Genomic DNA, 14969 nt, shown 5'->3' on the forward strand with positions numbered 1-14969 from the left:
GCAGGGGGATTTAACACTGTGGAGCCCTTACTCTGTCCCAGGCGCCGAGCCCAGCAAGCCACGCGCGGTGCCCAGCTCGGTGAGGTCGGTTAGTTCGGTCTTGAGGGAGGCTAAATACCCTGTATTTGCTATTCCCTTCGCCTGGAACGCTCTGTGCGAGACTGGGTGTGGCAGCTCCTTTCCCAGGCTCAGGAATCTGGGTAAAAGCCACCCTCGCCTAGAGGCCCTCAGGGTGAGCGCCCCCATCATGCGCTAAACCACTTTCGAAAGTGGACTTGGCCCTCCTCTCAGTACTAACAGTCTGTCAGCCTTTTATTTTTTGCATAGATATGTGTATTCTCTTCTTTATTGTCTGCCTTTCCACAAAAAAATGCAAGCCCCGTGAGTACTGGAGCCTGGTGCGCCTTTCTCACAGTTGCAAGCTCGCAACTGCTCCTGGCATATACTAGGTGCTCACTAAATGCTCATGCCCTTCCCACCCGCCACCTGCGGCACTCGACACATTTGCAGTCTGCAAACTGACCCCAAACCATCAGCTGCTTGCATTCGTTCTCGGATCAAAGAAGGCCCTTGGATTAGTGGGAAGTCAAGTCGGGTGGACTTTCCCGTCTTTCAGGGATATTTAATAGTAACGACGGTGCTCTCCCCACCCCCTACCCCCTTGCACATAAATTGAACAGAACAAAATCACCCCGACACGAATATGCACGGCTGCCTCTGGAGGTAGGGACACGGTCTCCGAGACCCGGGTCCCACACTGATGCTGTCCTTTGTCATCTCGTGCCTAGAGTGCTGCCTCCCTATGTATTTCCTCCGTTCTCGACTCCTCTGCCTCAGCCTGACTTTCTCGGGAGGTCGAGTTCTCCTAGCCTGTGCGACCGCAAGGGTCCCCTGGAGCCTTCTCCGTAAACCTGCCCCTCCCGCGCTGCCCTCACTTTTTCCTCCTTCCCTGGCCCGGAAAAGCCACTAGAGGAACATTTACCGAACGCCCACCGCGCGCAGGCACCAAGCTGGGCCACCGGGAGCCCCACCCAGTGCCCCGCCGCAGGACTCGCCTCCCTCCGCCCTCCCAACCCGTTCGGAATCCGGAGTCCCTACTTCCCCCGCTGCGTCATGGAATCCGCTGGCTTCTTCCGAGGGCATCGCCCCACCTCCTTCCCGAAAGTCGACTTCTGATTGGTGGAATTGTGCGTCACTCTGCCGCCCTCCCGCCCCCTCGGGGCCCCGCCCCGGGGCCTCGCAGGCCCCTCCTCTGCGCTCCCGCCCCTGCGCGGCTCCTCGGGCTAATCGCCGGGCGGCGCGCGCTGAGAAGTTCTGGGCAAAGTACTCAGAACTGGCCGCGTGCTGGTGGCGCCCGCCAGCCGGCCGGGGAGAAGGGACCCGAGCGCGACGCGGCCGGTGCGCAGCGCGGCTCCGGCCCCGCAGTCTGTCTGCAAGTGGCCATTCCCGCCCCCGACTCCTGCGGCCGGTGCGGGAGCTGTCAGCTGCACGTTGCGGGGGGATCGGAGAAGCTGGGTTTCCTTCTCCCGGTTCTGTGCGCTAACCCCGGAGCCCGGCCCCGGGGAACTAGGGAGCGTCTCTGGCTGCACAGCGCTCAGGTGAGCGGCGGGGCGCCCGCCTAAATGGGGCCGGGGTTTCGGGGGGCCTGGCGGCGGCGGGGGCTCGGAAGGGCTGCGGTTTGGGGGGCGCCGCGGGTGTCTGCAGGACCGGGGTCTGCCCGTGTCGCCCGGGGAGGATCCGGCCCTGGGGCAGACCCAAGCCTGGGAGCTTGGGTGCCGGCTGCAGCTCCCGAGGAGGGAGGACCTGGGTCTCACCCACCCTAGGGCACCTTCCCTCGAGGGACGGCTCGGAGGATTGACCGCCAGGAGGAGCCGAGCGCAGGGGCCGGGGCGCAGGTGCGGGAGGACGCCGCGCGCGGAGCTGTGCTGGGCAGCGGGGAGGCGCTGCGCCGGGGGTAGAGGCGCAGGAAGCCTGGTAAATTGGGCCGAGCGCGACGCTTTACCACATCCGCGGGATGGGGCGCGCCGGAGAGACTGAGACAACGCTCGCGGGGCAGGCGCTCCGCTCGCCCGCCTTCCGAACCCCGGCTTGCTCAGCTACCCGGTGCCGGGCTGGAGGCCAAGGGCACATTCCTTTCTTGTCTAAATTTACATATTCATCAGCTTTTTGGCCCCTTCTGGAAAATTTTTTTTTGACTTTCCAATTACTACTGTTCAGATAACTTCAGGCTCACCCTAACTCTTGTCTCAGTGTCTCTCACGTTGGTCCTTTCCTGGAGGCCCTGCAGCATCTTAGTTCAGGGTCTTAGGGACTTATGCACTCTGTCTGAACATTGTCTACAGTTGGGTTTTCCTACCTCTGTCTCTGTTTACTCCGTGGTCAGGTAAATTCTTTAAGTACTGTCATCATAAGCCAGAAACTCGCAAGCAGCCTCTTAGCGCTGCCCAGCTTCCCGGGGAGCGTTTGTGGCCTCTGGAGTCGCTGATGGGCACTGTCGCAGGTCGTCCAGATACTTCTTAAGCAGGGGCGCGCCGCCCCTCCTTCGGCAACGCAACTTGCTTGCTGCCTTCTGCACACTTGTGCTTGTCCTTCTCCACCTCACAAGCCACCAGTCTCTTCAGTCGGCACTCTTGGAGCTGAGGGGACTGTGAAGTTGTCGGTTTCCATGTGTCTGCGTACTGCGCAGAGGTGCTTGAGACCCCCTAGGTGTTGCTCTGACCCTCAGAGTTTGAGTATTGGGATGAGGGCATTTAGAAATATTTTAAACTACAGCTGCAAAAGATATACTTCCACAGATAGGTGAAAGCGAAGGCCTGGCTTCTCATCATCTACACTGTACCCCGCAAGTATCATACAAGGTGAGGTCCTCCTGGCTAAAGGAGATCAGTCAAGCAGGCCTAGGTTCTTATGCATCCAAGCTAAATGACCGTCCCCTCCACCCAAGCCACGTCACCTGTTTGCTGTTGCTCATAGCACTTAAATTTCTCTCTGAAATTGTCTCCTTGGGTTATTGGGTTATCTGCCTTCCCTCATTAGGGTGTTAAGTACCAGGAATGCAGAGACCTTGTCTGTCTTGTTCATCACTTGATCCCCTGTGTCAAGAACACGCAGTAGGTTTGCAATAAACATTTATAGAATGAATAAATGAAACCTTCTCTGTAAATATGAGGAATGAGGATTTCATAGCTGATTTTGATTTTCATCTTTATCCTTTTTTTACTGTTGGGAAAATTAACAAATAGCAATACTAGGAACTTTTGTAGATTACCGCATTAAACTTACAGAAGTCTGTTAGCTAGGTATTTTTAACAAGATGAGAAATTGAGGGTCCAGCAGGTTAATCAGTGTTGCCAAGGTTATCCTGGCAGAACTAAAATTCCAGCCCATTTTGTCTCTATTGTGCTTGACCTCTTCCAATAAACTAAAATATGGTTTCCACCATTACAGCTAATAGACATTTAGCTTTATTTGTATCAAAAGCTATCGCTTAGCCAAAAGATTTACTGTTTTATTATGGAGATATATTTTCAGTAATCGTTAATAGTTACATCATAAGCCAGATACTCCCAGGCTGCAGTAAGCTGTAATTTTCTTTTTTCTTTTTGAGACACAGTCTCGCTCTGTGGCCCAGGCTGGAGTACAGTGGCGTGATCTCGGCTCACTGCAAGCTCCACCTCCCGGGTTCATGCCATTCTCCTGCCTCAGCCTTCCGAGTAGCTGGGACTACAGGGGCCCGTCACCATGCCCGGCTAATTTTTTGTATTTTTAGTAGAGACGGGGTTTCACCGTGTTAGCCAGGATGGTCTCGATCTCCTGACCTCGTGATCTGCCCACCTCGGCCTCCCAGAGTGCTGGGATTACAGGCGTGAGCCACCGCGCCTGGCCTGTAAGCTGTGATTTTCACCATCTTGCTGGGCAGTGTTGTGAGGTTATCTCCATTTTTCAGGTGAAGAACTGGAAACCGAGGTTTAGGAACTTGCCTAAGGTCACCAGTAAATTGCTGAGCTAGATTTTTTAATAGTCTGACTTCAATTCTTGCCCCACTAATTAGATGTTAACTCATGATAGAGTCCAATGATACAAATATTAAAACCATCTGAAATTGGGCTGTAAACTTTCTGTTGCTGATATCAAGTGTCTGGTTGTACTGTTTTCAGAATCCCTGAGACTCTTACTGCCATTGATTTTTGTGGTTGGGTTTATGGTTTGTGGGCCTGGTAGACTGGGGACTTTTAATACAGAAGGAAAGGAAATCCTCCTTTCATCTAAATCTAAAGAGAAATCTGATTGGTTTTACCCATTGTGGTAAATGAACTCCGAACAGTAATGCTTTATACCTCTTAAAGACAGTGCTGGAAAGCCAGCTAGTTCCTCTGTTCTCTAATGCAGAGTGGAGAGTTAGAAACCGCTACTAATTCCAAAAGCTTCTGCAGTAGGCTTTCAGTAAAACAGCTACATTTGAACTCTCCACTCTTGCACTGACACTGAGGGTGAGAAGTTGGGGAAGAGTGGCATGGGTACCACCTAAGGGGCTCATGGCAAAACAGGGGATGGGGAAGGAATTAGTGATTCCTTCTTTCTTCCATTTCATTCCAGTTTGGGTGCTGGTGTAACATTTCCCCCTGTGTAAGGGTCTGGATAATGCAGTTTTATTTATAATGTGCTTCTCGGCAGTACTGTATTTTCCTATTTGTTAATTCTATTTCAGGAGTACTCCAGGGAGGGTTGGAGAACCCTGCAACCTAGAATGCTTGAGGAAGAGATTGAGGTGTAGGATACTAGGGAAGATGGAAACTGTTAGGTGGAAAAAGTCTTCCATGCATAATTGATAGTTGTTTATGGTTCTCTGCACATTCCTTTCCTGTCTAAATTTACATATTCATCAGCTTTCTGGCCCCTTGTGGAAATTTTTTTTTTGACTTTCCAATTACTACTGTTAGATCACTTTCCGGCTCACCCTCACTCTTTTTTTTTTTTTTTTTTAATTAATTTTTTTTGCACACAAAAACAATAAACATTTTCTAAAAATACATACAAACAAAAAGATGCATATCAAACATATTAGGAAGGTTACACATGGGAAGTCGGGGAATAGAAATGGGGGGTGGGAGTTAAAATAAATGAGAGAGGGACTTTATATGGATCAGTGATAATAACTCAATCCTCTATTTGACAAAGAAGAGGGAGAAGGAAGAGGAAGAAAAAGAAAGTGGGATAAAGGATCAGAAAGGGAGGAAAATAGAAAAAATTAGAGTATGACTCCAGGGTAGACCTGTTTTGTTGTCACTGAGTTGGTTGGTTGGTTTGTCTGTTGTATTTTTCATGTTTCGCCAAGTTGGCCAGACTGGTCTCGAACTCCTAGCCCAAAGTGATCAACCCGCCTCGCCCCCCAGAGTGCCGGGACCACAGGCGTGAGCTACCACGTCCAGCCCCCACATTGCTTCTGGCCTCCGTGGTAGACCTCCCAGACGGAGCGGCCGGGCAGAGGCGCTCCTCACTTCTTCCCAGACACGGGGCGGCCGGGCAGAGGCGCTCCTCACTTCCCAGACGGGGCGGCCAGGCAGAGACGCTCCTCACTTCTTCCCAGACGATAGGCCGGCTCACCCTCACTGTTGTCTCAGTGTCTCTCACATTGATCCTTTCCTGGAGGCCCTGTAGCATCTCAGTTCAGGGTCTTAGGGACTTACGCACTCTGTCCTAACATTGTTTACAGGTGGATTTTCCTACCTCTGTCTCTCTTTATTCCATGGTCAGGTAAATCTTTAAGTACTGTCATTATGTTGTTAAAAATTCTTGGATGGCTTATGTAGTGAATAATAACATGAATAACAGTAGTAATAGCTGCTGAACTTTTATGTGCCTGGTGCTGTCATAAGTTCCTGTACGTGCATTATTGCATTTAATCCTCAGGGCAACATCAAAGCAGGCATTGTTATTACACCTCCAGTCTCCAGATGAGGCTAGGAAAAGTTAAGTTCACAACTGCTTTGCAACTAACATATGGTGGATCTCAGACTCAGTCCCCTAGTTATTTTCTCTACTTATTTGCACATAGATTCCTTAGCCTGAAGTCACGATCCAGCGGACTGGGCTCAGCTTTGGCCTCATCCCATTATTCCCCAACCCTGTGAGCTGGTAGTCTGAGTTTTATTAATCAACAAAGCATTTTGCCTTTGTCCATGCACTCCTGTTGCCTAAAAAGCTCTCTGGTCTCTCCGTGTGAAAACCTAAGTCTTTCAAAGCTGAACTCATAAACTACTTTTGTCTGTATAATCTCTCTAAACCCAATTTCCCAGAGCATTTGTTTTTTTAAAATACGAGAAACTTCCCAGTTCAGTTTCTGATCACAAAGTATGTTGCTGATGTCCTCCCTTCCTTCCTTCAGCACTTCTTACCTTTTATCTTCCCCCATTCCTCTCACCCTGTTGCCTCCTGTGTTAGTAATTTATTCAAACTTATTGCCTCCCTTACTAGATTTTAAATGCCTTGAAGGCAGGGTGAGTGTGTGTTCCTTAGGTTTCTATTCCTCACATCGCTAAACGTGGTGTCCTATCTATAGTAACTACTCAATTGAAAAAAGAATATTAATTATATTTGCTTGCATTTTGTTAGAGTATTCTGTGGAAAGGTAATTGGAATGTGACATTTTGTTTTCTAGTTTTCTCATTTGTTTTGATCCACAGTATTTTATGCCATCATCATTTTATGATGAAGCAATAGAGTATGCCATCATCATTTTATGATGAAGTAATAGAATTCCTAGTTAAATCCATGAAAAGCACCTGTTCTGGTTGCTCTCATCTTTGGACCAAGGAGATATTGCAAGGAGAACTCAAATTCACACATATAATAATCATCGTCTGTAGAATAAATATTTTGCCTATGTTATGTACTATTTTTTCATATCTATGGTAATGCTGTGACTAAAAATGTACTAAAATTGTTATGGAATTCAAATGGAACTTTTGTGAATACTTTATGGATCAATGAATATTTCGCATTTTAAAGCAGATTTGCAAGACCCTCTCTGAATCAGCTCCTGCTTCCCTGTCTAGACTCATAGCTCACCAGTCACCATTGAGACACAATTCACGTGTTATACGGTTCACCCATTTAAAGGTACAAAATTTAATGGATTTTAGTATATTCAGAGTTGTGCAACCATCACCATAATTTTAAAACATTTATCATCCCCTAAAAAACATTTGCACCCATTACCAGTCATTCCCTATACTGCCCGTCCATTCCCCCAATCCCCACCCACTAATCTACTTTATGCGTGTACGGATTTGCCTATTCTGGACATTTCATATAAGGGGAGTCATATAGTATGCGGCCTTTTGTGTCTGGCTTCTTTCACCTAGTATGTTGTTTTCAAGGTTAATTTCTGTTGTAGCATGTATCAGTACTTCATTCCTTTTTATTGCCTAGTAATACCCCATTGTATGTATGTACCACGGTTTTATTTATCTATTTGCTAGCTGGCATTTCTGAAAAAGTTTGATTCTAATGTGACCCTAATGTGTAGTCCAGAAGTTCCTTTGAGCCCTGTTTGCTGTTTTATATTGGGGCTAGAACAGAACCTGGCACAATTCAGATGACTGCAGCATTTTACTGAAAGTGTAACTCCTATTATGTTGCAGTCAGCAAAACGTCTTGTCATTAAAAAGAGGTCCTCATAGTTGATTATTTAGATACTGATTTGAACAAACCAACTGTTAAAAAGAGTCAAGGAACTTTGAACATGGCTGCAATGCTACAGTTTTTAGGATTTGCTTTGAAATAATCTGGGGGTGAGGAGGGAGTACAGAGGAAACAAGGCTGTCCGTGAGCTGATGATGGTTGAAGCTGGGTGATGAATTCTCTATCTGTGCTGTCTGCTGGGCAGCCATTGGTCGCATGTGGCTATTCAGCCTTTAAAATGCGGCTAGCCCTTACTGAGAAGTGTTGTAAGTATAACACACACACTGAGTTTCAAAGACTTAATATGAAAAATAATGTAAAAATACCTCAATTTTTAAACATCACATGTTGAAATGATAATATTTTGAATATATTGTAATAATGTGTAATTAAAACTAACTTGTTTTCTTTTACTCTTTGTCTACTTAAGAAATTAAAATTACATCTATGGCTCCTATTACATTTCAGCTGGGCAGTGCAGTGCTATACTTTTGTATATGTTTGAAATTTTTCATAATAAAAAGTTTAGAAATAAAGGCATCTTTTTAAAAGTCTGGAGTATAATATTTTTTATAAAGGATTCCTCTGGTATGAAAGGATTGGGAAACATTGACTTTTTTAAAAGATGCTTCTTTGCAGAAGCTTATAGCAGGCAGGCTATAGTCTTCCAATATCATTCCTGGGCTTATTTAAGCTATGTGAACATTTAAAAATTCTTTTATAATAATAAATGGAATAGCAGTGTGAAGAATTGCTTCTTTAGTTATTAATCTAAATGATTTTGTTTTGAAGTTGATGAAATATCTCCTTCATCTTGGAAAAATTCAGGAGACTCAGTGGTAATTTCCTTGTTCTCAGCCACAGTGTTTGTACCCCTGAAATTGAATTTTCTCTGGACTTGGTTTATAACCGCCTCTACCTAAGTCTGTTGTTTGAGAGCCAGAATATTGGTTGTTTCTAGATGCTTCAAGACCCCTTGAGTATGAGTGGAATATGATTCTTAGGGAATAATCATAATATTGTGTGGGTTTAAAGCCAAGAAGCAAATTTCTTTCATAAAAATTTCTTTAGATGAAAATTATGTTGCTGTCTATATGTCTGTGTTTACTTATGAAAAAAATATCTGTCAACCCAGTTCTCTGAGCGGGTGTGGGCTGGATGAACAATCTTAGCGGAATTCTCATCTGTGATTTCTGAGATTGAGAGTAGATCTCAGTTAAAAAATAGCTTAAATGTAAAGCAGAACAGAATCAAATTGCAATGAGCAATCCAGTGCGGGATTGGCAGAGGATCCCTGACAGTTACTATAAATAAAGTTTGCTATTTTGTTTACCCTCTACAGTTAAAATACTAAAGTCTTTATTTTTAGTATTGTGTGGGTCAGATACTTTCCTCAATGTAACATTTCTCCAAATATGTATTAAAATGTAGTACTCGTAAAGATTCCCACACTGGTTTCCTGTCTTGATATCAAATATTGTAATAGTTACAAGAACTTTAAAATTATAGTTTACATCTTATAAAAAAACAAATATTTCTCCCTCCCCAAGTAATTTGTGGTGGACAGTCATCTGAAATGTTTAGAAACTAAAGCTAATATATATATTTTAATCTACATATATGTATATATGTGTGTATATATTTATGTATGTATATATTTTTTAATCTCAGCAACTCTTATTAAATTTGAAGTAGATGCCTCCCTAGAATTAAAGCATGCACTAAGATTTTTGCTCATACATTTCACAAATATTTGTTAAGCACATGCCATGTGCCAGACACCAGGCTGGGTGCAGGGGATGTGGCAATGAATTGAACAGATGTGGAACCTCCCTTCAAGGAGCTTATAGACTAGAAGGGGATGTAGACATTAAAGAGTTGCAGAGAATTCATTAATTACAGTGGGGAGATGTGGCTCAAAGGGAATGAGTCTGGCTTTTAATTGGGACCCTGGAGAGAAAAGTTCCATTTTTTTGTAGGTTGTGATTCAGGCTGCTGAAGGAAGAGAAGAGAGAATGTGGCTGGGGAATCCTCAAAGGGGGATGAGATGAGCAGAGTCCTGTCCTTTTGTGTCTTTCTGCCATTGCTGGAGGCCATGTAGAACTCAGTGGGAGGAGGCCTTAACAACTCTTCTGAGGTTTTGAGTTTCTCTCTCTGATGCAACACACGTTTGTTTATTTGCTAATGGGAGTTGAATCCAAAATTGAGCTTTTAACACCTTTATAGCAGAAACAGAATGATATCTAACAACCTGCCCTCCAGCATAGCCCTGCATGTAGCTTAAAGTAACTTGCTGGCTAGATTCTAGTGTAGCTCAGTTGTCTGGCATCTGAGGCAAAGTGGGTTAGGGGTATGTGAAGCCTAAAAGAATACAGGGAAGCCCACTTGGATTTTTCCCAGGTGTAAGGCTGCTTCATGCAAATTCCTGGCATATATAGAATTAACTGAGGTTTCCTTCGGAGCTTGTTGGAGTTATTAGGGAATGGGAAACCATCCTTCCTTTGAAGGTGGAGGTAATTATGAATAACAGTGATAACAGTGGCAGCCAGTAGCTGTTGTGCCAGGCTAAGTGCTTTACTTACACTACCCTGTTAGATCTTACAACTTAGGAGGTGGTTACTATCATTCCAGTTTACCAATGACAAATAGAGGCTGGGGAGCAGTCACTTGCTCTTTGGTTTTTCCAACATCCCTTTACCCTTCCTGATTTCCATTTGAGAAATCACTTCTTGCCTTTGGATATAGTCTGCTGGGACCAGAAGGAGTGGCCCCATTCCCCTCAGCTATGGCCCTGTGAGCCAGGTCAGTCACATGCCTCTCTCTGGACTCTGAGTGTGGGAGGGTCATGGAGAGTCTGCTGTGAGATGTGTCATGGCCAGACCATCTGTGCATACAGCTTTGTTGTGGTGTAGCTTTCCATCCTACAGAGCTGTGCCCAGGCTTGCCTCTCCAGCCTCCTCTTAGTTCCTTGAACTGATTTTTTTTCTAATACATTTTCTTTGGCTTCATTTACCAAATTGTTTTCTGTTGCTTCCACCCAAAGAACCCTGGCTATCCAGGCTTAGAGAGGGTGAAGTAGTTTTCCTATGGTCACACAGAGAGCAAGTGGCAGGACTGGGGTACAGTCAGGTCATCCGGCCTCTATCGCCAAGCCCTTGACCAGAGACCCCCTCTGTGTGCTGAACAGCACTGGACTGGAAGTCCGAGGATCAGAGGATGGATGTAGTTCCTGTGGTACCTGCCTCTGGGGCCTTGGGCCACTGCCTCTTTGAGCTGGACAGGGTAGACAGGATGAAATCTATACATAACCGACACCCAGTTTGAGAGGATTTTCTTGTCCATGAGACTTTTGGACACATTTTGCCCCGGTTTTCTAAAGGCTTTTACTTTGAGGTTTGAGGAACGGTCTGAAGCAGTGGTTTTCAAAGTGTGACTCCAGGAGATGTATCAGTGCCACCTAGGAACTTGTTAGCAGAACTTGGGTGGGGCCCAAACCCATACAATTGGAAACTCTGGGGGTGGAGTCCAGAAAACTGGTTTTAACCCTTCAGGTGATTATGATGCACACTAACGTTTTAAGCCCCAGACATTTTCGTTTTATTAAAAACAATTTATTATGTACAAGGCGTTGCCTAGAAGCAGGGAGCAGGCAAATGTTAATTAGCCACAGCCCCTGACCTCAAAGAATATTCACTTTAGTTTGGGATATATATGTTTATAGTACTCCTCCTTCTCCCTACAATTGTGTTTTTTATATCTATCTATCTATCTGTATCTATATCTCTATATATCGATCCATCTTTTCTCTACTTATATAAACAAGATATTAAAGTGCTATAGGAGCTCAGGAGGAGTGAGGGAGATGCTTTTGCAGAGAAGTGAGTGTTTGAGACACGTTTTGAAGGGCACATAGGATTGAGATAAAGAAAGGGATGAAGGGGCCCAGTGCGATGGCTCACGCCTGTAATCCTAGCACTTTGAGAGGCTGAAGCGGGCAGATCACCTGAGGTCAGGAGTTCGAGACCAGCCTGGCCACGTGGTGAAACCAAGTCTCTACTAAAAATACAAAAATTAGCTGGGCATGATGGTGGGCACCTGTAATGTCAGCTACTCGGAGGCTGAGGCAGAAGAATCATTTGAACCGGGGAGGTGGAGGTTGCAGTCAGCTGAGATGGTGCCACTGCACTCCCTGGACGACAAGAGTGAGACACCGTCTCAAAAAAAAAAAAAAAAAAAAAAAAAGAAAGGGATGAAGGGAAAGGTAGGAAGGACATTCTAGGCAGTGGTGGTAGGTTAGGTAGGATGGAACAAGGCATGACATTTTAAGAGTTGGTGGACTATCCAGTTCGATGAAGAGAAGGACTGTGTAATGGGAAAAGTAACAGCATACAGGAATGGAGAGGTAGATTAGGGCCCAAGTGGTATAAGTCCTAAATCCCATAGTGAGTCCAAAGACTATTCTGCAAACAGTGAACAAGGAGGTGACACGGTAAGAGCTGTCTTAGTGGAAAGTGTTCTGGTGGTGACAGAGGAAGGGCAGAGGCTGGGAGTACAGGTACAAAGGGATGACACCTGAACTGGGATGGTCACAGTGAGAGGAGAAAAAGACAGATAATATCAAAATACTGGAAAGTTAGAATGATAGTCCCTAGGAACTAGGGGTTAGGAGTAGGGTTGAGGGAGAAGGCAAAGATGATTCCACAAGGAATAATCAATGGTGTTGGTACAGTCAGGCAAAAAATAAAATAAATTCCACGTGGATCAAAACTTTAAAACAAAGAGAAATACAAAAAAATACAATACACTTTTAATAATGAGGTGAAAAATCCTTTCTAGATAGGACACAAAATCCAGATGCTATAAAATAAAAGATTGATTTATTTGATTACATATCATTTTTGCGGGGTCAGTTTTTAAAAACTATGTCAAAAGGCAATCAACACATTTAGGAAAGTAACTGCAATTCATATCACAAAGACCTACTTTTATCAATATATAAAGAACTCCAACAAATCAGTACGAGAAAGGCCAGTTACTGTAAAGGCAAAGAGTTTGAACACATAGTTCACGAAATGGCATGCAGATGTCTCTTAAACATATGAAAACTTTAACCTCACTCATAAAAAGAGAAAATGCAAATGAAAACTTCGTTGAGATGCTATTTTTCATCTATCGGGTTGGCAAACATCACAAAATGTGATAACAGTGTTGGCAAAGGTTTGAAGAAACAGGTATTCATACATCGTGGATGGAAATGTAAATCGGTCCAAACTGTAGAGAGCCATTGGCAGTATCTGTAAAAATTGCAAATGCATGCACTCTCTGAATCAGCAATAACAGTCCTAAGAACTTTATCCTACAGATATGCAAAATTCACAAAATGATATATATGCAAAATTGTTTCTTGCAGTATTTGAATAAATACCAGATTGCAAGCAACTTAATTTTCATCAATAAGTACTAATTAAAAATAATAGAGCTGTTAAAAATGAGGCAGCTCCACATTTTCTGATGTGGAATGATATGTGAGATTTATTGTGAAGATAAGAAAAAAGTGAAGTATAGAATATCCATATATAATATATATTTTATATGTATATATGCATATACACATGGACATATATTCATGCATATATGCACACATCGATAAAACTGGTGGGCTGAGGCTGGCGCCATGGCTCACACCTGTAATCCTAGCACTTTGGGAGGCCGAGGTGGGCGAATCACCTGAGGTCAGGAGTTCGAGACTAGCCTGGCCAACATGGTGAAACCCTGTCTGTACTAAATATACAAAAATTAGCTGGGCGTGGTGGTGTGTGCCTGTAATCCCAGCTACCTAGGAGGTGGAGGCAGGAGAATCACTGGAACCCAGGAGGCAGTGGCTGCAGTGAGCCAAGATCACGCCACTGCACTCCAGTCTGGGTGACAGAGGGAGACTCTGACTCAAAAAAAAAAAAACAAAAAAACTGGTGTGCTGAAGCAAGTTTACACCAGCATGTGGGAACCAATTGTGCGTGACTTCCCAAGCCCTTGGCTGATTACTTCATGTTGGTAGTTTGAAGCCAGCCACAGTGGGAGTATTTACACCATGGAAATCAGGAAACACAACACGTGAGGACATTTTTGTTTTTGTTTTTCCAGAGAGCTGGTTGATAAACATTTAATTGTACTCACTGTATATATAAAATTATAAAATATCTTTTGAAGGTTATACAAGAGGTTGCTATAACATCAGACTCTCCTAGGAAGGGGTAACGGAAGGCAGGATAGGTGTGAAGTTAAAATTATACCTTTTGAATATTGTTCCAAGTAAATGTATTACTTATTTGGAAGTAAATATATAAAGCAAACCAAAAAGTAACTGCAGAGTTTCAGGCCTATGTGACTGTGTTATTTATGGTGCCACTGACTACTACTGGGGAAAACAGGAAGATGAGTAGATCTTAAAGAGAATGCTTTTGGTTTTGAATATTCTGAGCTTGAAGTGTATGAGTGGTATCAGCACAGACATGTCCAGCAACAGCACAAGGGAGAGGGCAGAGCTGTTATCAGTTCTGGGAGTCAGCAGTTTAGTTAAAATTGTGACAGTTAAGGGGGCCTTTACTTGTAGAACCTTTGGGGGAGGTCCCAGGATAGAAAGGGGGGAGCATGTAGTATGCATGTAGTATTTGAATAAATACCAGATTGTAGTAAGCCAAGAGGTAGGTAGGGGAAGAAGAAACAGGTATTCATACATCGTGGATGGAATGTAAGTCGGTCCAAACTGTAGAGAGCCATTGGCAGTATCTGTCAAAATTGCAAATGCATGCACTCTTTGAATCAGCAATAACAGTCCTAAGAACTTTATCCTACAGATACACAAATTCGCAAAATGATACATGTGATATATATGCAAAATTGTTTCTTACAGTATTATTCAAATACTGTGCAGTGTGTGGTCTCCGCAGATGCTGGATTTCTCTTCGTGGCTAAGAACTTCCCAGTCTGGGGAAAATACCCATGTTGTAGGAAGTGAGATCTGTGGGTCTTGCTGTAGCTAGTTAACTCAGGCTGAGGTTTAGCAAGTCATGGACCTCCCACATCCTTTTAACAGTACTGTTTCTCCTTTCTCTCTCTCTCTCTCTCTCTCTCTCTCTCTCTCTCTCTCTCTCTCTCTCGGAGGACTTGTGTGAGACTTAGCCAGGTGTCAATGGATGTGAAGGGGGTTTGGAGGAAACAAAGGCAAGGCAACATTCTGGCTGGGCAGGGAGCCAGCTGGAGGGGTGGGGCCACGTGAATGGGACACA

General features: G+C 44.5%; 1 protein-coding gene across 6 annotated transcripts in view; it reads left to right on the plus strand.

The window, feature by feature from the left end:
- The first annotated feature begins 1312 nt into the window (after positions 1 to 1312).
- The window catches only part of OSBPL3 (oxysterol binding protein like 3), a 199372-nt gene continuing 185715 nt past the window's right edge, over positions 1313 to 14969 (plus strand). For all 6 annotated transcript variants that reach the window (XR_004026431.1, XR_004026432.1, XM_030796352.1 and 3 more), the window contains exon 1: positions 1313 to 1598. The gene's annotated coding sequence lies outside the window, so the exon portion shown is untranslated. The remainder of the gene's footprint in view (positions 1599 to 14969) is intronic.

Source organism: Nomascus leucogenys, chromosome 17 (genome assembly GCF_006542625.1).
Source record: "Nomascus leucogenys isolate Asia chromosome 17, Asia_NLE_v1, whole genome shotgun sequence".
Lineage (NCBI taxonomy): Eukaryota > Metazoa > Chordata > Mammalia > Primates > Hylobatidae > Nomascus > Nomascus leucogenys.